This window comes from Manis pentadactyla, chromosome 7 (genome assembly GCF_030020395.1).
Source record: "Manis pentadactyla isolate mManPen7 chromosome 7, mManPen7.hap1, whole genome shotgun sequence".
NCBI classification, from domain to species: Eukaryota; Metazoa; Chordata; class Mammalia; order Pholidota; family Manidae; genus Manis; species Manis pentadactyla.
The window spans coordinates 49710396-49735840 of record NC_080025.1 but is presented as its reverse complement, the minus strand read 5'-3'; the positions used below and the strand labels follow the sequence as shown (position 1 = coordinate 49735840).

At 38.7% G+C, this 25445-nt stretch overlaps 1 protein-coding gene across 17 annotated transcripts in view; it reads right to left on the bottom strand.

The window, feature by feature from the left end:
- Positions 1 to 25445, bottom strand: part of LOC118929068 (cytochrome c oxidase assembly factor 1 homolog) — a 107787-nt gene that overhangs the window by 8368 nt on the left and 73974 nt on the right. For 10 of the 17 annotated variants that reach the window (XM_057504378.1, XM_057504382.1, XM_036918889.2 and 7 more), the window contains one exon: positions 989 to 1041. The exons of 5 other annotated variants lie outside the window; for them this stretch is intronic. The gene's annotated coding sequence lies outside the window, so the exon portion shown is untranslated. Of the gene's footprint in view, positions 1 to 988; positions 1042 to 2033; positions 2144 to 25445 lie in introns of all 17 variants that reach the window. 2 more of the 17 variants (XM_057504373.1, XM_057504375.1) reach the window with 1 other exon arrangement.

Sequence of the window (25445 nt, the reverse complement as noted above, 5' to 3'; positions counted from 1 at the left end):
TTCTTCCATCTTTGCATTTCTCCAAACAGAAATGAGATTTTGGGCAGAGAGAGAAATTCCAGTTTAGATAAAGGAGAGATGACCATAAGTGTGTATGTCCCCATTTGCTAGATTTTATGTGCTTTTTCAGAAAACCAAGTCTTTGATATGACCTAAAGGGGTCCAAGGCACTGCTGTGCAGAAGAATGAAGACAATGCTAGTTCCTCCAGTGGCTGGACTATGAGTCAAGGTAAACAGATTTCCACTGTCTGCTTCTCCACCGTCTAGAATACGAAGGGTAGTAACAACTGTCTGCCTACCATTTCTGAAACCTGAATGTAAATGAATCCCTAAGAAGGCCTGCTGGAGAAAGTTTCTCATGCACTGATAATTAAACACTCTTGGCCAGGGCTGAAGTTGACCAGATCTACTGAAATTATAGCAACTCCAGATTTATGTACATAAAGGGTTTTGATCAATTTAGCGAATTAGAGTGAAGTTTTAGATAATCCTTGTATTTTTATATATTGTTTCGTTCAACTAAGAAAAGATGGCTAAAGCCCCAAACAGATGTACTGCAGCTGCTGTGAGAATTTTGGCTAGTGCTGGGCAGCATGTAAGAACACTTCAAAGGGGAGTGCAAAGTCAATTACAGTAATGTGATCTGGGAAAAGCTATGCAGTCTCATAATGAAAATGGTCAGAGCATCTCCAAAGAATGCATTAGTCAGATCTTACTAAATTTGCAGGCAAGCTCATCAGGGTGGGGCAGTGAGCATGAGTTTTGCAGAGCTTCCCACAAGGCTGGAGTCTCAGAAGCCAGACCACAGGAGGGGTCAGAGGGGTAACAATGCACAGCCACCCCCTCTCGCAGGTGAAGTTACAGCCGCAGTGAGTACTGAAGACCAGGAGAAACCTCCAACTGTTTAGGAAGCAAATTCCTCTACATTTCAACTTGAGCATACCCCAGTGGGTTCTAACAGGGGGCTGGTCCCGGTTCATTCATCACCTTTTGCTACCTCATAGCACAGCTTTCTTGAAAATCATCAAAGGAAAGATGCCCTGAAATTAGACAAAGATTTTACATTAAAATTATTTTTCAAATCAATTCTTTGTTTTCCAGTTTTATACAGCCAAGATTTATTATCAACCCAAGCTTTAGAACATAAGCAAGGGGTTAAGTTTAACCTCTAAAACAAGCCTAGTCTGCAAAGGGCCATGGTTTTTCCCCACTTTTTCTTTTACCATATTAAGAAGAAAAAACAAAGCCTGCTGGTTTCCTGTCTGTGTGCTATGAACCTCTTGTTGCAGCGACCAGAAAACTGGTATGGGGGTTGGGGACACACGGCAGCAGGTGGGGACACACTGCAGCGCACATAATCCTGGGCCCAGTCAGGCACCCACTGAGACAATATGCTATCATAAAGTTATACAGCAAGGACTAAAAAACAGCTCTTCAGAGTTGAAAGGAAATAACAGAGTATTAAATGTATACCCAGCCTATAGTAATATTGGTAATAGCTATCACATCTCCATCAGGCACACATTATGTGCCTGACACTATTATATATTACATATAACAATTCACTTAATTCTCTAAAAATTACATGAAGTAGAAACTATTGTTATCAACCCCACATTACAGATGAGTAAACAGAGACACACAGAGGTTAAATGACATGTCTGAAGTCATACAGATAAGTGTGTAAATGGTAGAACTGGGAGTCAGACCCAGGCAGTCTAGCTCTAGAGTCTATGCATTTAGCCATCACGATACACTGACTTAAAGATACCCACTGATTTCAGAAAGACAGGAATGTGTCTCTGCACTAAAATATATTCATAATGTTCAGTGCAGAAGGCCTGGTCAGGTATACCTTCACTAATGTTTTTCCTGACAAGAGTGTGGCACTTATTTGTACCTTTCATTCTTTCATTTACCAAATGGTTGTCGAAGGCCTGCTCTTATCAAACAGTGCTGAGGGGAATAGAGACAGTTCACAGTAATTGCAACACAGACAGATGTACAACTGTGCAGCTGGGCAGGGCGATACAGGGTAAACATCCTGGACTTGTATTTATGAAGATGGTTTTCCAACAGTTGGAAGTTCTATTCAGTGTCTTGAAGAAGGGGTAGTTGCTTTTTTAATCTGCACAAAGGCACCTGGGGGCAAGCAGCAGCCTGGTTAGTGCCCCCAGACAAATGCGCCTGGAGAGGAAGCAACACCCAGGAAGTGGTCCGCCCTGCCTGAAGGAGATCAGCAGAGGTTTCACAGTGGAAATTACTCTGAGCAGAGAAACACGAAGGAGGAACAGGAGAAAGGATTCAGATCAACGGAAATGACAGCAAAGGCAGAGAAGCAGAAATGAGAGCTGTGGGAAGACAGGAAGCCCCAGGAGGAGAGCCCCAGGAAATCAGTCTGCAAATGCACGGAGATATTGCTAAGAAAGGCCATCTATACCTGAGCTGCTGGGCTCTACTCTGCAGGTGGGGAACTGCAGACGGGAGGAGAGGATGCAAGCAAGACCTGCCAGGAGGCTTCCCCAACAGACAGCAAAGCCAAGAGCTGAGATCCACGTAATATGAGTGGATCAAAAGGATGGTTTCTTAAATATTTAGGATAGCTCTTATTTATGTGCTAATTTGTATACCAGCTCATTTTAAAAAGAGAAGAGAACTTTAGAAGATAAGAAAATAAATAGATGAAGAAATGAAGATAAGTGGTAAATAATTTTAAGGAAAGAAATACAGCTGGGATAAAGTTAGTGCACAAAATCACACACCCTCACACATAGGCATTTTCTGGAGGTGGCCACAGATTTGACACTGAGTTTCCTATGCATTCAGTGTAAAGGGAAACCTGAGCAGCTTCAAGAACCAGAGTACCTATGCAGTAATGCACATCAGCAACTGAGGAGGTACACCACATCTAATAATACAGGAAGCCTGAGAAAGCTCTCTCCAGGGCCTCATCAGGAAGGGATTCTCTGAAGTAGCTGGTACTGCAAATAACATCCTTAGAACTTTTCTTAAAGTTCACAACTTTCAGATGACTATTTTTTCATAACATTCCAGAATGAAAGCGACAATCACAGTCCAAGAAAGACCATAAACAGTTTTAGAAGCAGCCAAACCAGTGAGGACTCAGTAGGAAGTCTGATGGGCTACCTTGATTCAATGCAGAGATAAGGTGGTCCACAGGGAGGTCCTCCATGTGTCAAAGTGGGCTGAGGGGCTTGGCAAGAAGAGGCAAGCAAGGGATGCAGCCTCTGCCCCTTTTTAACCAGCTTCAGTTTACCTGCCCCATCTGTTGAAGAGAATGTTCAGTAGCCCCGCAACTTCACACACACACACACACACATGCACACACAAATATTCAAAATAGGCACTGTAGAGAACTGGAGATAGGCAAATTTTAGGCTATCTCCACGAACGCTACATTTTAGAACTACGCTTTTGATAAGAATTTGAATTTTAAAAATTTGATGTGAAAATCTGCAAGAAACTCCTATTAGTAGTGTAGTACTTTGCAAATTAAGGGAAGTTTTTTTTGCTGTTTTGCTTTACAGTTAACCAAGAAGAAAAGGCTGCAACCCATTTTGAAAGTAAAGGTGCTTGTTAGCTGCAGAAAGGTGGGACAAAGTACAGATAAGGGCTCTCCTCAAAGCAGTCCTAATACCTTTGTGCCAGTATCATGCAAGCCCCCAATGGCTAATGAATTACAAACATTTTTCAAAGTACTCAATCCCTTTCTAGTGCCCAAGTGCAATCTGTCAGACACAAGCAAAGCTGCTCAAGCTGGCACGGGGTTGAAGGCCCCCGACCAGATGAAAGAGGTCTGGAGGGCATATCACTCAGGGGATGAAAAGAAGCTGCCAAAGGGTTTGGGCCAGGGAAAGGTGGAAGCAGTCTGGTGGTACAATCTCAACCTCAGCTGCACATCAGAGTCACCTGAAGAGCTTAAAAAACAATAAGAGAAAACCTCCAGATGTCCACACTACACCTCAACCTGATTAAAATAGAATCTATGGAGTAGGAACCAGGCACTGGTGTTTTTTTAACCCTTAGATGACCCTAATACTCAGCCAAGATTAGGAGCCCATGGTCTACAGGAACAAAGCACAGAGAGTCAGCATAGGACCTAATTTTCAAAGGCTGATCAGATGATCCTTAGGGAAGTTAGGAAGTTAGAGAACAGAAACAGCTACTCCCCTCCATGCTACACACACCACCCACCCCGCCACACCTTGAGAGATTCAGAGCCTATGGCAATAAATGGAGCAATCACTTCTTCCCAAGGGTCCTGGCACTGGACAAGAGGCAGACCACCCTGGGAGCCACGTCAGACTGGGGAAGCCTCAAGTAGAGATTTGCCAGTCTCTGCGATAAAATCCAAGTTTATTAAGAGGTCACCTCAGGAGACCCTCAGAGCAACAATTATCCCAAAACTCAGCTGCGAAGGATGAACCAAACTACAAATAAAAAGCCTTGATTTTTCAGAGGCACGTTTCCCACCCTGATCATTTCTGAAATCGGACTATGTCTTATAAGCTGGGTCTATTTATTAAAGCGATTCTTTCTCTACATTACCACCCCCAATTGTGACAGCCATGGTTCCATGGTTCATCTTAATACACAAGAAGCAGGGCATTCCAGGCCGCTGAAGCAGGAGCCAGGCCTCTCCGTGAGCTCAAGCACACTCACACCCCATGGCTCCTCTGACTCTGGGCTCTACTAGAGCAGACCCACTCCAGGCGAATCTGCCCACCTCCTTCATCTCCTCTGGAGGCACATGGCTTTCCTCGCTTGCCCCACATCTGAGTGACTACCACGGGCCAGACGCAATGCAGGTATTTTATAGGCACCACCACTATTTCTTGTAATGACTATGAAAAGTAGGTCTGGATTTTTTGCTTTTTCAAACTAGCCTCAAGAAACTTGAGGCTTGAAGAAAGCCTCAAAAAACTTGGTTCTGAAACTTGCTCATGGCCACACAGCTATTCCACAGCAGAGCTGTGGAGGTTGTGGTCTTTCCACGGGGTGACAAAATCCATGATACAGACCGTGGGTTTCCGAACAGCTGGCTTCTCATATGGGTGGTGCCTGCTGTCCAAAAGCCCCCCGGAAGTTCACATGTGCCATCTTCAGAAGCAAACTACCACTCCTATGGGAAGTAGTTTTAATCAGTGTATCCCCAAGTTATCATTTTAGGGGTCAAGACAAAACAAAGGAATATAAAATCTCCTTAGAGGAGGAGGCATCGCTGAATGACACAGTGCCCACTGCTCCTACCAGCTGGAGGGTTACATCGCCTTCAGGCCTATAAAAAGATCACACCCTGGGGGGTAGGGATGGAGAACAATGTGTAAGAAATAGATGGACAAATTAAGGCAACAGAATTATAATCTGAGTGAAAGAATGGTAAGGAACAAATAAAACCCAAAAGAGCAAAAAACAGAGAAAATAATGAGAACTTAATAAAAAGTATGAGCAGCCAAATAAAAGAAACCAAACTGTAAAATAATGAAATGCACTATATGGGAGATAAGGGAGGCTAAAAGGTTAACACTAGAAGACAAAAAGATAGAAACATTCAAGCATTTATAAAATATTGAGAAAAAATTTTAAAGATGTTTTCACCAAAAAAAAATATATATATAAATATGTGAGATGATCGATTTATGGGTTTGTTAGTTAACTAGATGGGGAGAATCCTTTCACAGTGTGTACACACATCAAATCATCGTAGTGTACACTTTAAATATCTTACAATTTTATTTGTTAATTATCTCTAAAAAAATGGGGGGGAAAGTGATTACATTAAAATGAGGCCATTAGGGTAGAGCTCTACTCCAGTAGGACCAGTGCCCTTGTAGGAGGGCGCAGAAACGTCGAGGATGCACACACACAAAGCCATGTGAAGAGGCAAGAGGCCTCAGAAGAATCTACACTTGCCAACATTTTGACCTTGAGATTCCAACCTCCAGGACTGCCAGAAAATACGTATCTTCTGAGTAAGCCCTCCCGACAAATTTCAAAGAGTAAGCTCAGCATTTCAAAAATTAAGCATAAAACATTATTGCCAGCGTTTTAACCCAGTTCTGGCTCTGCAGTCTTACAATAACTGTATCTTCTGAAGGAAAAGCTTTGCGCAATCTTTCATCCATAACAGGCTAGTCACCAGGCAAGCACCCTGGCCTCTGGCACAAGTGACTTTCCCACTTGATTAGCTGAGTTAAGAACACTAATGAAAGCCTATCCAACATTCTTTCCACCTAAAGTATCAGTTAGTGATCTCAGGGCGACCACGACCACCTGGAGAGAAGGTCCTGCTGCCAATAAAAAGGGTTTGTATTTTTTTTTAAGATTAATAAAATATAAGATAACAAAAGACAATGTCTAGTTAAGAGGGCACTAGGCTACCAGCTCCTGACATGAACTTACAACTTCCATTTAAGACATTTAAAACAAACCCCAGTGAAACACCTATAAAAACGCAAATAAGAAAAGACATAAAGTAGAGCCTGTTTTCAACTCTAATAATTTGTTAGAGTCTGGGAGAAATTTCTACTAACTGCAGTGTGAATTTTACTCCAAGAAATAAAATAATGTGGAAAAAGCAATGATTTGGACACATATATAATCTACAGAACGCTCCTGAAACATTAGTTGAGGATGTATTACTACATTTTATCAAAATATAAACCCAAATTCTCTAGAAGCAGTGGTATATTAAGACTGACAGCATATACTGAGGCCAATTAAATTAATTAGATATAAATAGTTATTGTTTATGTAGTTAAAAATGAATGAAAACACCTAGAATGTATGCAATATTTAAATTTATAATATGGCCTAAAATTCCAGATAATAACTAAATATGAGTATTATCATGCCAAAGGCTTCATTCGTCCTAGGATAAAAATACTACTTTAGTCTTGATTTTGATAGAGAAATTAAAAGAATTAAAAACATGATGCAAATTCATGAAAGGAAATAAAAACAAAGATGCCTGGCTATATGTACAGTACCATATCAATTAAAATGATAAATGTGAAGGGCTTGACTCTCTCATTATAGCAGGTAGGCTCCAAAGGCAGCCCTTGGTGAATCACACCTCATGGCATTTACACCCTCTTGCATGAAACTGGGCTGGCTCCATGACTCACATCAATGAACAGAATGAGCCTGAACGAATTCCGTGGCAGTTCTGTGCCTCAACTTCAAGGAGGGTTGGCAGCTTCCACTTTATCACTCTTGGGAGCCCTGAGCTACCATATAAGCAATACAGTTACTCTGCTGGAGGGACCACCTAAAGAGATCAGGAGAAGGCTACTTGGTGAAGAAGAGGCCTGCAACTAGACAGAGAGACAGACAGACATGCCCCACTGTCCCACAATCCCAGTTGAGCCCAGCTGTCCCTCCAAAGGCATTAGCCATGGGAATGCACCTGCATGGATATTCTAGTCTAGGTGAGCCACCAGGTGACTGTATATCCACGGAGCAGAAAAACCATCCACTTGTTCAACCATGAGAGTTAAAATATTAGCTTGAAGCCACTAAGTTTTGAGATGGTTTGTTATGCAGCAATAGAAAACCAAACACCTTTTAGTATCTTTTCTGAAAGTATTTTTAAAAACCCTCTTTAAAATATATGTTATGTTTAAGATCAACATGGTAAAAAGTAATCAAAGGCTTAAAAAAACTTGACATATTCAAACAAAAAGAGTAGAAATATTCAGAGTAGAATTCAAGGCAAAAAGTATTCCATTGAGACACAGACAAAAACATAATAGTTATGAACATTAGTAGCAAACAATATAACATTAAAATATACAACCCCAAAACCACTAGAAATATAAGAAAAAAATTAAAAACAACCATCCTAGGAGACCAAAATGTCATTTTCCCATCTTTAACAAAAACACCATCAAGAACCAAATTTGAAATTTTTTTTTACCTTGCAAGATTCAACATGTCTATGTGTGTCTGTGTGTACATGTATCTGTGGATAAATATCTGAACACTCTGAGACATCCAGTGTCTAGCAGGCAGCACTTTAAACATAAGGCTTTGTGGCCTGACAAAGTCGTTCTGTTCACACTATCCAGCTCTGTGACTACTTCCTGGAGAATAAATCTGTACAGCTCTTGAGAGAACAAAGCAAGTATAGATCAGCAATTATGATCTTAAACCATTCATATGAACCACAGTGGTAATTTATCTCATGCAAGTGGTTAAATATTACCCCTAATTTTAAAATTAAAATGGCAAAATTTTGAAATTGAGCTTCAAATAGGGAGATGGAAGAATTTAAACCAGCTTAATGCCATTTTCAATAAAATTAACTAAAAATGCCAACAGTTATTATCCATTCATTCAATCAACAAATATTTCTTAACTGCATCCAAATGCTATGATGCCCTGGAAATACAGCAGAAAACAAAACAGGTTGTTTGTGACCTTACACCACAGTGGGAGGAAACAAATAATAAACAATAAGATTATCTTAGTGATAAATACTTTGGAAAAAATAGAATGTTAAGAGAATGAGAAGACAAACCCAGACTGGGAGAAAATATTTGCAAAGACACATCTGATAAAAGACTGTTATCCAAAATATAAAAAGAACTCATAAAACTCAACAACAATAAACAACCTAATTAAAACTGGGGGGAAAACTGAACAAACATCTCTCCAATGAAGATATACAGATGGCATATAAGCATATGAAAAGATAACCAATATCATTTATCACTAGAGGGCTGAAAATTAAAACAAGACACCATTATGCACCTACTTCTAGAAGCACTAAAATCTACAATGCTGACAACACCAAACATTGGATGTGGAGCAACCACTGCCACTGGGGAAGCAAAACAGCACATCCAGTGTGAGAAAACAGTTTGGCAGCTGCTTAGAAAACTACCTACCTACCCTCCTACATGCTAAAATATGAAAGGGAGAAAGCAACTTTAACTGTGGGGGAAGGGAAGGGCTTCCTCCCAAGACCTGAGTTGAGACTGAAGGGATAATTTGAAAACCAGGGGAAAGGCAAGGAAAGCAGGCTAAGGCCCTGAGGAAGCCACCACCACCTTGGAATGTTCAAGAAGCAGAAAGCAGGCCAGTGTGGTGAGTGAGGGTGGGGGCGGGTGGTGGCCAGAGTCTTCATCACGCAGATCTTTTCAGGGTATCACACACAGAGTTTGGATTCTACTGCATACTATGAGAATTTCCTGAAGGTTTCCATCAGGGGATGACACAGTCTGGCTTGCTGTTTTTTAAAGATTTCCCTAGACGGGGCAAGGATAGAAGCACGAAGTACAGTTACTTCCTTACAAATATTTTAAGCATTCAAAAGTACCATGCAGTTATAATTTAGAAATTATAGAATCTTAGTAAAAAGCTTTAAACAACTGACTATGACTTCTAAATCTGTTTACTATATCTCATCTGTTTGTACAAAAAACATTTCAAGGCCAGTCTCTTGCAGATTTGAAACACAGCAAGAAGATACTCATTTTTTCTGACATCAAAAACTTCATATAATGGACTCTGATTCATAACCATTTTGCAAGTGAACATAGGTAAGCAACCTCTATTAAACTTTTACTTCAGCATTTCTTTTAAAGGTCTCCATTTTAAGAAAAAAAAAACTATTTAGAAAAATAAAACAAAATTTGGTATCAGTGGTTAGATTTGGAATCTGGGAGGTTTGTGGCTGGCTGTACCCTCTCTGAAACGCTCATTTTATTTTCACAGATTTAACTCTCCACCTGCTCTCCTTTTACCTCTCTGGCCAGCCCTCTAAGTTCCTTATTGCAATCTGTACTCCTCTATCTGTTCTACATTCTCTCCCTCATTCTACGCTATGGCCTGAACTGTGTCCCCCCACCCCTGCCGCAGAATTCATATGTTGAAGCCCTATATATCCAGTACCTCAGGATGTAACTTTGAAGTTAAGGTCTTTAAAGAGGTAGTTAAGTTAAAAATGAGGTCTTCAGGTAGGCCCTAATCCACTTATAAGAGGAAATTTGGACAGACATGCAGGGTGAAGGCAAGACCACAAAGAGGGAAGGTGGCCATCTGCCAGCAAAGGAGAGAGGCCTCAGAAGCCAGACATGACAACACCGTCTAACCCCCAGAATTCTGAAGAAATCAATTTCTGTTGTTGAAGTCACCCAGTCTGTTGGATTTGTTGTGACATACCCTCTTCTGCCCCCACCCCATTCTTCCCCTGAGATCTTCCTCAAAGGCTTGAGTTTGGGTCTACGCAGATGAATCTCCAAGCTCTATTCTGAGGCCAGACGTCCCCTTTGTGCCTTAAACTACATCGCTTACTTGCACACATCCCCCAGTGAGCTCCTTCCCCCACCCTCCTCTACCCTGCACCAGCTTCTCCCCTTCCTTCATCACCAACTGTGGTGCATGGAACCAAATCCAGGGGCCTAAATAAGACACCTGGGAGTCATTTCATGGAAACAAAAGTAACTACCATATATTCACAGAACATATAAGAGCTCTACATGCATCTTCTCAAAGCAACTAGAACTTCCATCTACTGCTGGTGGAGTGTACACTAGTAAAAACACCAAGGGAAACTGGTCATATCTACTAAAGTGTATGTGTTCATACCCAATAACCCTGCATTCCCACTGCACGATATACATGTAACAGAAAAACATATACTCATCATGGGGCACACACAAGAATGTTCATAGTCATGTTATTTATTATAGTCCCAAAATGAAAATGTCCATCCGTGGTGGAATGGACAAAAAAAACAACCACTGTATTCACACAAGGACACACAGTACAGCTGTGAAAACTAACAAGTGAGGATAAACCTTAGAAACACAATACTGAGCAAGATGAGTCTGGATCCCAAATATTAAACACTAGATAATTCTCCGTACAAAGGTTTTTTTTTTAACTGTTGTAAAAATATATATATTTTTATATATATATATAATATATATATAATATATAGAGATGTCACCAAAGTGGCAGAGTGAGAGACCTCAGTCTCCATCTTCCAACCAAGTCCAATGGACAGCTAATCCATGAATGAAAACAGCTCTGGATAATATAGAGAGATGTCACCAAAGTGGCAGAGTGAGAGACCTCAGTCTCCATCTTCCAACCAAGTCCAATGGACAGCTAATCCATGAATGAAAACAGCTCTGGGAGGTCACAGGAGGCCACCTGGAAAGCTTCAGCAACAAGTGGATGGAAGAGGCTAAGAATACCTGAACAAAAAGGGTAGAAAGTTTCATTTTGCCAGTACCATCCCACCCCCCAGCCAACACTCCTCAGTGCCAGAAGGGGACTCTCCCTCGGGATAGAGTTCTCCTCACCAAGAAAAGGAGAGTGGGGTGAGCAATTAGCTTCCTTACCCTTTCAGGGCGCTGCACAGAGGACCTGCTCTGATTTCACACCAACCAGAGATGAGCAAAGCTGACATGCACGGAGAGTGGTAAGAACAAGGGCGAGGGGCATGGACTATCAGTATCAGCCATGCACCAAGAACGGCCCGGTTCCCAGTGGCCTGCTCTGGCAGAGGACCCTGGCAGTCTCCACCTGAGGACATCCACAGGCCTTGTAGACAGCACAGCCCCCACCAGCTTTCATCACTGAGGACACCAGCACCTTTCACCTCTGGGGAAACCAAGAGCCAACAAACCCAATTTGGTCTCCCTGCAGATTCACTGCTGAGATTTTCAGCCACAGGTTTTCATATTCCCAGACAGCAGCTGCTTGAGTTTCTCCCTACTCCCTCCCCTCCTTCCTGCTGAAGCCTGGGGTCCACTTAGCAGTCAGGTCCAGCTGCTGACTGCTGTGGCTGTGCACTAACCACCAGCAGCCTAGGCCCCTCTGCTGTCCCACAGTGTATGCACCTGTGGCTAGCCCTTGCTGCCACTTACGTGCATGCTGCCAGTCAAGGCCTTCATGGCTGCTTGTGGGACCAGATAAGGCTGAATCCTGTCACTGGCCCGAACCTGCATGGCCCTGGGCCCTGACTCTTAACACAGGCCTCCAGTGCCTCAGCATGCCCCTGAACCCACACAAGTGTATGGTAACAGCCCAGATCCCCACAGCTACTCTGCACCCAGAGCAGGTCTCAACCCCTGCTGTCACTGGCTTGTACCACCATGTATACCTAAGAAGATCCAGCAGCTACACCTCTATACCTGCTGGCTCTCAAAGTCATGCATACCCCTGTGGCTAACCCCTGCAGAATTCCAATTGAACACCAAGAGCCCCCGAGAGTTGGCCCCACAGCCCACTGCTGAATCTCTGACTTTGCCACTGTGCATGTATCTGCAGCTGACCCCACCCTTCAGCCAAGTGTATGCACACTGCCAGCTCCTGCCATAACCACTGCCTGCCCTGGTACTGAGCCACTGCACCTAGAGGCACTGCTGAGGACCTCACCAGCCCTTGTAGTCACTTCAAATGCCCTCCAGCTCTCAGCAAGGATCACACAATTGTCAGCGTACTGGACCCTGCTATTTGAGCTGACAAGAAAACACATGACCCCCAGCCTGGAGCTGCCACACACACCTGCCCTTCACATGCCTGCACCACTAGACCCAAGTTCACAGCATACGAGAGTGCACCCCAACCACAAAAGGCTTTTCCTAACTGAACTTCATATATAAAGTCTGGAAGAAGTGACTGATTCTTTCAATACATAGACACTTACACAAGGCAACAGTGATCACAAAGAAAAAAAGAAAACTGACAACCCAAAAGAATCACAACACACTTCCAATAACTAACCTCCCAAAAATGAAGATATAAAAATTGCCTGAGAAAGAATTTTTTAAAATTGTTATAAAGATAACACAGATAAACAATTTAACAAAATCAGGAAAATAATGGAAACAGGAAATAAAAAGAACAAAATGAGAAGTACAGCAAAGAAAGAGACAGAAAACATTAAATGAACCAAACAAATTTTGGAAGTGAAGAATACAACGGCTGAACCAAAGAATTCAATATAGAGCTTGAACAGCAGACTCAGTCAAACAGAAGAATCAGTGAACTCAAAGAGAGCTAATTCAAAATTGTCAGAGGAACAAAAGAAAAAAGAATGAAAAGGAATGAAAAAGTCTATGGAACTTACAGGATATCATTAAAAGAAACAAAAGATACATTATGGGAAACAGGAAGAAGAGGAGAAAAGGCAGAAGGCTTTTTAAAAAGATATAATGGCTGAGAACTTTCAAAATGGGAAGAGATTTAGACATCTAAATTCCTGAAGCTCACAGACCTCTAAAAGACCTCTAAACAATTCAATCCAAAGATATCTTCTCCAAGACACATTGTAAAAAAATTTTCAAATCAAGAGATAAATAAATAAGCAAGAAAAAGAAGAGAGCAAGAGAAAAGAAGCTTGTTAATTACAAGGGAACCCTCACCAATGAGCTATTAATGGATTTCTAAGTACAACCTTACAGGCTAGGACAGTGCAGGATGATATACTCAAAGTGATAAAAGAAAATAACTGCCAGCCAAGAATACTTAATCCAGAAAGGTTGTCTTTCAGAAATGAAGGAGTAATAAAGTTGTTCTCAGAACCCCCCACTACCCTTCCCAAAAAAGAAAAAAAGGCTGAGCACGTTCATCACCACTAGACTCACCTGACCAATAATGTTGAAGAATTCAAGCTAAAAAGTAAGGACACTAAGTAGTAACATGAAAACATATGAATATGCAACTTACTGGTAAAGTTTAGTATATAAATTCAGAAAACTCCAATACTGTAATATAGTGGGTGTGGTAATCACCTGTAGTATAATGGTTAAAGGACAGAGGTATTAAAAATAACTATAGCTACAATAATTTGTTAATGGATACACAATATGAAAGATGTAAAATAAACCATGCCGACAAAAACATAAAAGAGGGAGTTAAAGGGTAGAGATTTTGTATGTGACTGAAGTTCAGTTGTAATAAGTTTATTATAAAAAGTCAGTTATAAAATGTATTATGAAAGGCTCATGGAAATCACAAAACAAAAGCCTACACAGATACACAAAAGATTAGGAAAAGGGAGCCAAAGCATACCACTATGGAAAATTATCAATTCACAAAAGAAGACACCAAGAGAGGGAGAAAGGAACAAACAAACTACATAAGACCTGGGAAAATATTAATAAGATGGCATTAGTAAGTAATTGCATACTAATAATTACTTTAAATGTAAATGGATTAAATTCTCCAATCAAAGGAACAGAGTGACACTGTGTATTAGAAAACAAAACAGAACAAAAAAAGTAAGACCCAACTATATGCTGCCTATAAGAGATCCACTTAAGCTTTAGGGACATGCATAGGCTCAATGGGAAGGGATGGAAAAAGATATTTCACACAAATAGAAACAAAAAGGGAACAGAGATAGCTATATTTCTGTTATGCAAAATAGATTAAGTCAAATCTGTCAAAAGAAACAAAGATCATAATATAATGATAAAGGTGTCATTTAATCAAGATGACATAACAATTGTACTTACAATTGCAGCATGTAATATATGAGACATATATTAACAGATTTGAAAGAAGCAAATAATACAATAACAGTAGGGAACTTTATTTTCTCCCCTTACATAGACAGAGGATCTGACAGTAAATTAATATGGAAACATGGAACTTGAACCATAATGTAGACCAAAAGGACCTAACAGACATACAAAACATTCCACCCAATAGCAGTAGAATACACCTTCTTCTCACAGGTGCACAGAACAGTCTCAAAGACAGGTATTATGTTAAGTCTATAAAACAAGTCTTTTCAAATTTAAAAAGATTTAAATCATTCTGACACGACCACATGCATGAAAGCAGAGGTCAATAAAAGGAGGAAACCTGGAAAATTCACAACTATGTGAAAATTAAACAACACACTCCTGCACAACCAATGGGTCAAAGAAAAACAAAACAAACATAAAACAAAAATGAAACACAACACGTCAAACTTATGGGATGCAGCAAAGGGAATTGTAAGCAGAAGGTTTTACACCAATAAATACCTAATTAACAAAAAAAGATCTCAAATAAACAACCTAACTTTACACCTCAAGGAAAAAGAACAAACTAAGCCCAAGGTAAGCTTAAGGAAGGAAATAACAAAGAGCAGAGCAGAAATAAATAAAATTGAGGTCAGAAAAACAATAGGAAGTCTCAATGAAATGAAGAGAGTTGGTGTCTTTCTTGAAAAGATACACAAAATTAACAAACTTTTAGCTAAACTAAGAAAAAAGGAGAGAAGACTCACACAAAATTAGAAATGAAAGATAAGACATTACAACTGATATTACAGAAATACATATGATCATAAAACCTGCTACAATCATATTTTCAAATATTGAAAAATATCAGATTTCCTACAAAAACACAACCTATCAAGAATGAATCAGAAAGAAACAAAAAATTTGAAGATGCATGAGTAAGATACAGAATCAATAATCAAAAACCTCTCAACACAGAATATCTGAAGACCAATGGTTTCACTAGCAAATTGTACCAAATCTTGAAAGAAAAATTAATGCCAATCCTTCTCAAACTCTTCCAAATAGTAGAAGTCAACATGTCAAAATTCATTTTACAAAGTAAGCATTACCCTGATTCCAAAGCCAGATAAGGACTCTACAAAAAAATAAAACTATAAACCCATATCCATGATATAAAGGATACAAAATTCTCAACATGATATTAGCAAAATGAATTTACTTTAAAATTATTAACAATGACCAAGTGGGACTTAAATCTGGTATGCAAGAATGGTTCACCACATGCAAATCAGTTAAGTATAATTCATCACATAAATACATGAAAGATAAAAATCACACTATCATCTTAATTGATGCTGAAAGGAATTTAACAATTTGCAACATTCTCTCATAATAAAAACTCTCAACACTGGGTACTGGAAGCACATACCCTAACATAATAAAGTCCTTATACAACAAACCCAAAGCTAACATGATACTCAACAGTGAAAACTTGGATGTTTTTCCTCTAAGATCAGAAACAAGACTAGGATGCCCACTATAACCATCTATTCTACACAGTATGAGGAGACCTACCCAGAGCAATTAAGCAAGAAAAAGAAATAAAAGGTAATCATATAAAAAAGAAATAAGCAGAGTTATTTTTACTTGCAGATAATATTTCTTTTGCACATAAAATCCTAAACACTGAACCCAAAAACTTCTGGAACTAATCCACAAATGCAGTAAAGTTACAGGGTATAAAATCAACATATAGAACCAGATGCATGTCTATGCACTAATAATGAAACATCTGAAAAAGAAAAATAAAACTATCCTGTTCTCAATATCATTTCACACATTTAAAAATACCTAGAAATAAAATCAACAAAGAAAGTAATAGATCTGTATAACAACTAAAGACTTTGTTGAAAGAAATCAAAGATGAAAGAAACAAATAGGCATCCTGGGTTCATGATTCAGAATAATTAACACTGTTAAACATCCATACAACCCAAAGCCATCTATCGACTGAACACAATCCCTTCCAAAATCCCAATGGCATTCTTCACAGAAATAGAAAAAACAATCCCAGAGGATTCTGGAAAAATGGCAGAGTAGAAAGAGACTGAATCCACTTTTACCACTTACACACCGAATCTACACCTACACACAGAACATTTTACCCTGATGAAGTAAAGAGACCTAAGTGAACACCTTAGGTGGGACAGAAAGGTCACACTGAAGAAAAACAAAAACTGCAGAAGAGACAGAGAGAGTTTAATCACGGAACCCCATCCCCAACACAGAGACCAGCAGAGGGGAGAGGCAGGGATATCACTGAGAGAGGCAGGTGTGGAAGCCCTGCCCTGAAGCACAGAAAAAACCTTGTGGTTAAAACTGCAACTAGACCATAAGGTTTCAGAACTTAACATCCGCTGCTTGGGAAAGAAACCTCTGAAGGAAACCCAGGATCATAAGGGCTGGCAGGTGCCATTGTTTGGGCTCTTTCTGCACATCTTACTGCAGCTGACAGCAGAATCTGAGTGTACACAGCAATCTCATACTTGGTCTAGGAAGCCTCCTGACGCCACCCATACCTAGACATGCCTATAGGAGAGCCAGAGGTCCCATCTTGCTGCCTGCTGTTATCCATCAACCAAGCCCCCATCAGAACCAGGAAGTTCCCTGGATCACAGGGAAGAGGCAGGTTTTACGGGCTGGTGCCACAGAGACAACACTCCAGGGTGCCATGGGGGAAGAAGGCACATGGGGTCTGATCCCTGCATACCAGTGGGACCTGGCAGGTGACAATGTGGGAATTCCCTGGAGAGGCTAGAAGGCGCATGGGCAGTGGAGCAATAAGTACACACAGAGTGTCTGATCCCAGCTGTCAATTGGACAGTGGATGCCACATGGAAATTCTCCAGAGCAGACCAGAGCATGCAGGGACCACAGGGAATATGCATGCACACAATGTCTGACCCTAACCATAGGCAGGACTGGTGGGCACAGACGAAGGAACTGTCCAGAGCAGCCCAGAGTGTGCAGGGGCTGCAAGAGAACTTGTGTGTGCATGGTGCCTGACCCAACCACCAGCTGGACCGAGGGCTCCGGACACAGGAACTCCCCGGGGCGGTTCCCATTGGCCCACAGCATGCACCAGCATACAGGTGAGGAGGAACAGGGGACTCAGCTGGCACCCACCCAGGAGTCACCTTGAGTGTGCGTCCAACCTGCTGCTGGGCCACAACCCTCTCGCTGCCAGTGCAGAACCAACAGGTGTCCAACCAGGAGCTCCTCTAATAACCCCCAAAGCCACTCCCCTGGAAATACACTCTGGGAGCCACAGCACCATGAAAAGCAGGGCTCAATCTTACTTAGCCTCCAGATTGCCAAAACTAACAAGGAACACACAGTCTACACAGGGGACTCTCCTACACAAGGCCAATCCTTAAAGACTAGGAAAGCAAGACCTCTCAACTAATTCATGGAACAAAGTACAGAAAATCGTACAAAATGATGAGACATGGGAATATACTCCAAGCGATAGAACAAGAAAAAATAAATAAATGAAATGAAACACAGTGAACCAACCACCTGATTACTAAGTATTTAAACTCATGCTTATAAAGATACACACTGGACTTGAGAAAACAATAGCAGAACTGCAATGTGGACCTCAATGAAGAGACAGAAAGTCTCAAAAAGAACCAGAGATGAAGAATTCAATAAACGAAATAAAAAATAAACTGGAGGGAATGAAGAGCAGACTGTAAGATGCATAAGAACAGATCAGTGACTTGGAAGATAGAGTAATGGAAAGCACACCAGCTGAACAGGAGAAGGAAGAAAGAATTAAGAGAAATAAGGATGGGGTAAGAGGGCTCTGGGACAGCATCAAACACTCTAACCCTACAACTAAAGGAAATAGAAAAAAAAGCAGTATAGGAATCTTAAAAGGAGGAGAGAGAGAGAGAGAGAGAAAGTAGAAAACTTATCTGAAGGAATAATATGAAAATTATCCTAACCTGGGGAAGGAAATACTCTGCCAGGTCCAGGAAGAACAAAGAGAACCAAACAAGATGAACCAAGGAGATCCACACCATAACACATCACAATTAAAATGTCAAAGAGCAAAGACAAAGAGAATCTTAGAAGCAACAAGAGAAAAAGCAATGAATTACGTATATGGTAAACTGCATAAGGCTATCAGCTGATCTTTCTGCAGAAACTCTGCAGGCCAGAAGGGAGTAGTGTGATATATTCAAAGTGCTGAATGGGATACACCTCCACTAAGAATACCCCTCAAAGTTATCATTCAGAATTGAAGGAGAGATAGAGCTTCACAAATAAACCTACTTTAAAAGAGTTCATCACTACTAAATTATCCTTACAAATATTAAAGGGACTTCTTAAAGAGTAAAAGAAAAGACCCTAAATAGAAACAAGAAATTTAAGAAGGGAAAAAGTTTCTACCACTAAAGCAAACATACAGCAGAGGTACCAGATCTATTAATTAAAAGCTAGTATGAAGGTCAAAAGACAAAAGCAGCAAAAGCTATTACATCTAAAACTCTAAAACTTAGCTAAGTTAATCACTAAATTAAAAGGTCAAAAGAAGGTATTATATACATAAAAGTGGATAGGAAGGGTAATAATGTGGTGCTGTTACAATGCACTCAAACTTAAGTGACTATTGCTTGCTATAGATTATTATGTTCATAGGATATCATATAAGAACCCCATAATAACCACAAGCTACAAACTTACTACAGATATACAAAAAAGTAAGAGAATGGAAACCTACCATAACACTAAAGAAGTCTTAAAACAGAAAAGAGAGCAAGAATGGAAGAAAGGATCAGAGAAGAATAAAAACAACCAGGAAACATTTAAGAAAGTAGCAATAAGTACATACATATCAATTATTACTTTAAAAGTAAATGGACTAACTGGTTCCAATGAAAAGACACAGGGTGACTGAAGGAATAAAAAAACAAGACCCATCTATTTGCTGCCAGTAAGAGATTCATGTCAGACGTAAAGATAACACAGATTGAAACTGAAGGGACAGAAAAAGATATACCATGCAAATAGGGATGGAAAAACCCTAAACTTGCAATACTTGTATCAGACAAAATAGAATTCAACACAGAGAAAGTAACGAGACAGAAGGACATTACATAAGCATCAGCACAAGAAGACATAACAATTGTAAACATCTATGTACCAAACATAGGAACAACTAAGTATATAGACTAAATATTAACAGACCTAAAGGGAGAAATGGCAGCAACACAATAATAGTAGGAGACTTTAACACCCATTTCTATCAATGGATAGATCATCCACACAGAAAACAAATAAGAAAACAGACACTGAGTGATGCATTACACCAGATGGACTTGACAGATATATACAAAACATTCTACCCAAAAGGAACAATATACACATTTTTCTCAAGTACACACAGAACATTATCCAAAACAGATCACAAACAGGACACAAGACGCAACAAATTTAAGAAGACTGAAGTTTTATCAATCATCTTCTCATACCACAATGCTATGAAACTAGAAATCAATTATAAGAAAAAAACTGGAAAAAACACAAACATGTGGAAGCTAAAGAACATGCTTCTAAATAATCAACAGATCAAGGAATAGATCAAAGAGGAAATCAATAGATGGAGATGAATGAAAGCAGCAGTACAACAGTTCAAAATATGCGGGGTGCCACAAAAGCAGTTCTAAGAAGGAAGTTTACAGCAATACAGGCCTACCTCAAGAAACAAGAACAATCTCAAACACTCTAACCCTACAACTAAAGGAAATAGAAAAAAAGCCCAAAATTAGTAGGAGAGACACAATAAAAATCATAGCAGAAATAAATAAAATACAGAATAAGAAAATAGGAAAAACAAGAAACAATGAAACCAAGAGCTCGTTCTTCAAGAAGATAAAACAAAACACACACACCCTCAACCAGACTCATTAAGAAAAAAAAAGAGGGGACACAAACAAAATCAGATTGAAAAAGGAGAAACTACAACCAACATAAGAGAAATTCAAGGAATTATAAGAGAATTAAATGAAAAATATGCCAATAAATTGGAAAATCTAGAAAAAAAATAGATAAATTCCTAGAAACATACAATCTTCCAAAACTGACCTAGGAAGAAACAGAAAATACAAACAGACCATATACTAGTAACAAACGTGCACTGGTAATCACAATACTCCCAACAAACAAAAGTTCAGATCCAGATAGCTTCACAGGTGAATTCTACCAAACATTCAAAGATGAGCTAATATCCATCGTCCTTTAAGTATTCCAAGAAATGTAAGAGGGGGGAAAACTTCCAAACTGATTCTACAAGGCCAGAATTACTCTTAAAACCAAAACCAAAGACACTAAAAAAAAAAAAAAAAAAAAAAAAGCTACAGACCAATACCCCTGATGAACATAGATTCAAAAATCCTCAACAAATATTAGCAAACCAAATTCAAAATCAAAAGGGATCAGTCATCATGACCAAGTGGGATCATTCCAGGGATGCAAGGATGGGACAGTATCTGCATTAATCAATGTGATATACTTCATTAAAAAATGAAAGATAAAAGCCATAAGATATCTTAGTAGATGTAGAAGCAACAGTAGGGAAAATTTAACACCTCTTTATGATAAAAAAACTTTAAACAAAGTGGGTATAGAGGGTATGTACCTCTAAATAATGAAGGCCATGTATGACAAACCAATATGTAACATCATATTCAAAGGTGTAAAGCTGAAAACATTTCTTCTAACATCAAGAACAAGACAAGGATGCCCACTCTTCCATGTTTACTCAACATAGTACTGGCAGTTCCAGCTCCAGAAATCACATACACACAAAAAGTAAAAGGCATCCAAATTGGTAATAAAGAATTAAACTGTCACTAGTTGCAGATGATATGATAATAATACACAGAAAACCCTAAAGGCTCCACCAACAAACACCTAGAACTAATACATGAATTCAGTATAGTTGCAGATCAACATACATAAATCAACATACAGAAATCTATAGCACTTCTATACACTAATAAATGACCAAAAAGAGAAATTAAAAAAACAATTCCACTTACAATTTCATTAAAAAAAATACCTCAGAATTAATTTATCCAAGGAGAAAAGGACTGCATTCTGAAAACTGTAAGACATCAATGGAAAAAATTGAAGATGACACAAATGGAATGATACTGTGGCTCATGGATTGGAATAATTAATATCGTTAAAATATCCATATTATCCCAATCTATAGATTCAAAGCAATCCCTAACAAAATATCAATGGCATTTTTCACAGAACTGTAACACAAAATCCTAAAATTTTTATGGCACCACAAAAGACCCTGAATAGCCACAACAATCTGGAAAGAAGAACAGAGTGGGAGATATCACACTCCCTGATTTCAAACTAAACTACAAAGCTGTAGAAATCAAAACAATATGGCATGTTAGAAAGACAGACACACATATCAATGGAACAGAAAAGGGAGCCAGGAAATAAACCACATTTATATGGTCAATTAATCTATGACAAATAATGCAAGAATATACAGTGGGAAAAGACAGTCTCTTCAATAAATGGTGTTGGGAAAACTATATAGCTATGTGGAAAAGAATAAAACTAGACCACCATCTTACACCATATACAAATAAACCAAAAATTAGTTAAAAACTTAAACATAAGACCTGAAACCATCTAAACTTTTAGAAGAAAACACAGGTAGTAAGTTTCTTCTTTAATGATTTCTCATCAAATATCTCATTGTTTTTATTGAAATATAGTTCATATATATTATTATGCTGGTTTCAGATAAACAACTCAGTGATTCATCAATTATATACATTACTAAATGCTCGCCATAAGTGTAGTTATCATCTGTCACTTTACAAGGATGTTACAGTATTATGAGCTATATTTCATAGACTATACTTCCACCCCTGTGGCTACATTATTTTACAGTTTGAAGTTTGTATTTCTTATCCCCTTCACCTATTTCTCCTCTCACCCCATGGTAAACAACTTTCCTTTCTCCATGTTTATGAATCTATTTATGTTTTATATTGTTTTCAGATTCCACAAATAAGTGAAACCAAATGATATTCATCTTAGACAGACCTGTCTCACTTAGAATAATACCGTCTAGGTCCATCTATGTTGTTGCAAATGGCAATACTTCTTTCTTTTTTTTATGGCTGAATAGTATTTCATTGTATGTATATATCACTTCTTTATCCATTCATCTATTGTTGGGAATGTTGGTTGCTTCCATATCTTGGCTATTGTAAATGATCCAACAAAAAACATAGGGGTTCACATTTTGTTGAATTAAGGACTTCATTTTCTTCAGGTAGATTCCCAGAAGGGAAATTGCTAGGTCATATGGTATTTATTTTAGGTTTTGAGAAACCTCCATACTGCTTTCCATAGTAGCTGCATCAATTTGCATTCCCACCAACAGTGTAGGAGGTTTCCCTTTCCTCCACATCCTCACCATCATTTGTTATTCCTTGTCTTTTGGATTGTGGCCATTCTAACAGGTGTGAGGGGATATCTCATTGTGGTTTTGATTTGCATTCCCCTGATGATTAGCAATGTGGAGCATCTTTTCATGTGCCTGTTGGCCATTTGTATTTCTTCTTTGGAATAATGTCTATTTAGGTCCTCTGCTCATTTTTTTAACAAGATTATTTGGTTCTCTGGTGTTCAGTTACATGAGTTCTTTACATATTTTGAATATTATCTGTATCAGATGTATCATTATACATTATTCCATAAAGCCTTTTGTTTTGTGAATGGCTTCCTTTGCTGTACAGAAAGTTTTATTTTGGTGTAATACTAATTCTTCCTTTTTGCTATTATTTCCATTGCCTAAGGAGACATACCCAGAAAAAAAATCCAATGTTGATGTTCAAGAGTTTACTACCTGCTTTCTTCTAAGAGTTTTATGGTTTCAGGTCTTATATTTAGGTCTTTGATACATTTTTAGTTTAGTTTTGTGCATAGTGAAAGACAATAGTCCAGTCCACTGTTTGCATGTACTGTCCAGTTTTCCCAACATCATTTATTGAAGAGACTCTCTTTTCCCCATTTTATATATATCCTTGACTCCATCAGATTAATTGAAGATACAGGCATATATTTATATCTGGGTTATTCTGTTCTATCGGTCTTTGTACCTGTTCTTGTTCTAGTACCATACTGTTTTGATTGCTGTAGCTTTGTAGTACAGTTGGAAAACAGAAATCATAATAACCCCAACTTTGTTCTTCTTTCTCAACATTGCTCTGGCTATTCAGGATCTTTTGGGTTCCACATAAATTTTAGGATTATTTCCTTCCTCTAGTTCAGTGAAAAATGTCATTGGTGTTTTGACAGAGATTACACTGAATCTGTAGACTGCTCTGGGCAGTATGGCCATTTTAATAATATTAATTCCTCCTTTCCATGACATGGAAGAGCTTTCCAGTTATTTGTGTCATCTTCAATTTCTTTCATCAATGTTTTATAATTTTCAGAGTGCAGGTCTTTCACCTCCTTGGATAGATTTATTCCTAGGTATTGTACTCTTTTTGATACAATTATAAATGGGATTGTTTTCTTAATTTTGTTCTCTGCTAGTTTGTTGCATATAGAAAAAGATTTCTTTCTATACATTGATTTTGTATCCTGTGACTTTACTGAATTCATTTATTAATTCTAATAGTTTTTTGTGGAGCCTTTAAGGTCTTCTATATGTATCACCATCCCATCTGCAAATAATGAGTTCTTCCTTATCAATTTGGATGCCTTTTATTTCTTTTTCCTGTCTGACTGTTGTGGCTAGGTCTTCTAGGACTGTATTATATGAAAGGGGGGACAGTTGGCATCCTTATTATGTTGCTGATCATAGAAGAGTAACTTTCAGCTTTTTGCCATTGATGCTAGATCTGGGTTTGCCATATGTGGGTTTTTTATGTTGAAATATGTGCCCTCTGTACCCACTTTCTTAAGAGTTTTTATCATATATGGATGCTAATCTTTGTCAAATGCTTTTGCAGCATCTGCTAAAAAGATCATATGGTTTTTATCCTTCCCTTTGTTAATGTGATGTATCATGTTCATTTGCAGACACCAAACCACCTTGCATCCCTGGAATAAATCCTACTTGATTATGGTGAATTATCTTTTTAATGTATTTTTGAATTTTGTTTTCCTAGTATTTTGTTCAGGGTTTTTGCATTTATATTCATCAAAGATATCAGTCTCTAATTTTCCTTTTTATAGTGTCCTTGTCTGGTTTTGATACCAGTGATCCGGGTCCCATAGAATGAATGTGGAAGCTTTCCTTACAATATAACTTTTTGGAATAGTTTGAGTAGGAGAGGTATCAACTCTTCTGTAAATGTTTGAAATAATTAACCTTGAAGCCATCTGATCTTGGAATTTTGTTTGTTGGGAGTTTTTTTTGACTACTGAATCAGTATAATTTCTAGTAACTGGTTGTTCTAATTTTCTATTCATCCCTTGTTCAGTCTTGGAATACTGTATTTTTCTAGAAACTTACCTATTTCTTCTGGGTTGTCTAATTTGTTGGCATACAGGTTTTCATAACACTCTCATAATCACTTGTATTTCTGGTGTTGGTTGTAACTTCTCTTTCATTTCTAATTTTACCTATTTCAGTCCTCTCTATTTTTTCTTGGTGAGACTAGCTAAAGGTTTATCAATTTTTATCTTTGCAAAGAACCAGCTCTTAGTTTCAGTGATCTTTTGTATTGTTTTCTTAGTCTCTATTTTATTTACTTGCAGTCTTTGTTTTTCCTTCCTTCTACTAACTTTGGGTTTTTGTGTTGTTGTGTTTTTAGTTCCTGTAGGTGTTAGAGTGTTTGAGTATTTCTTGCTTTGAAGGAGGCCTGCAGTGAAATAAATTTCTCTCT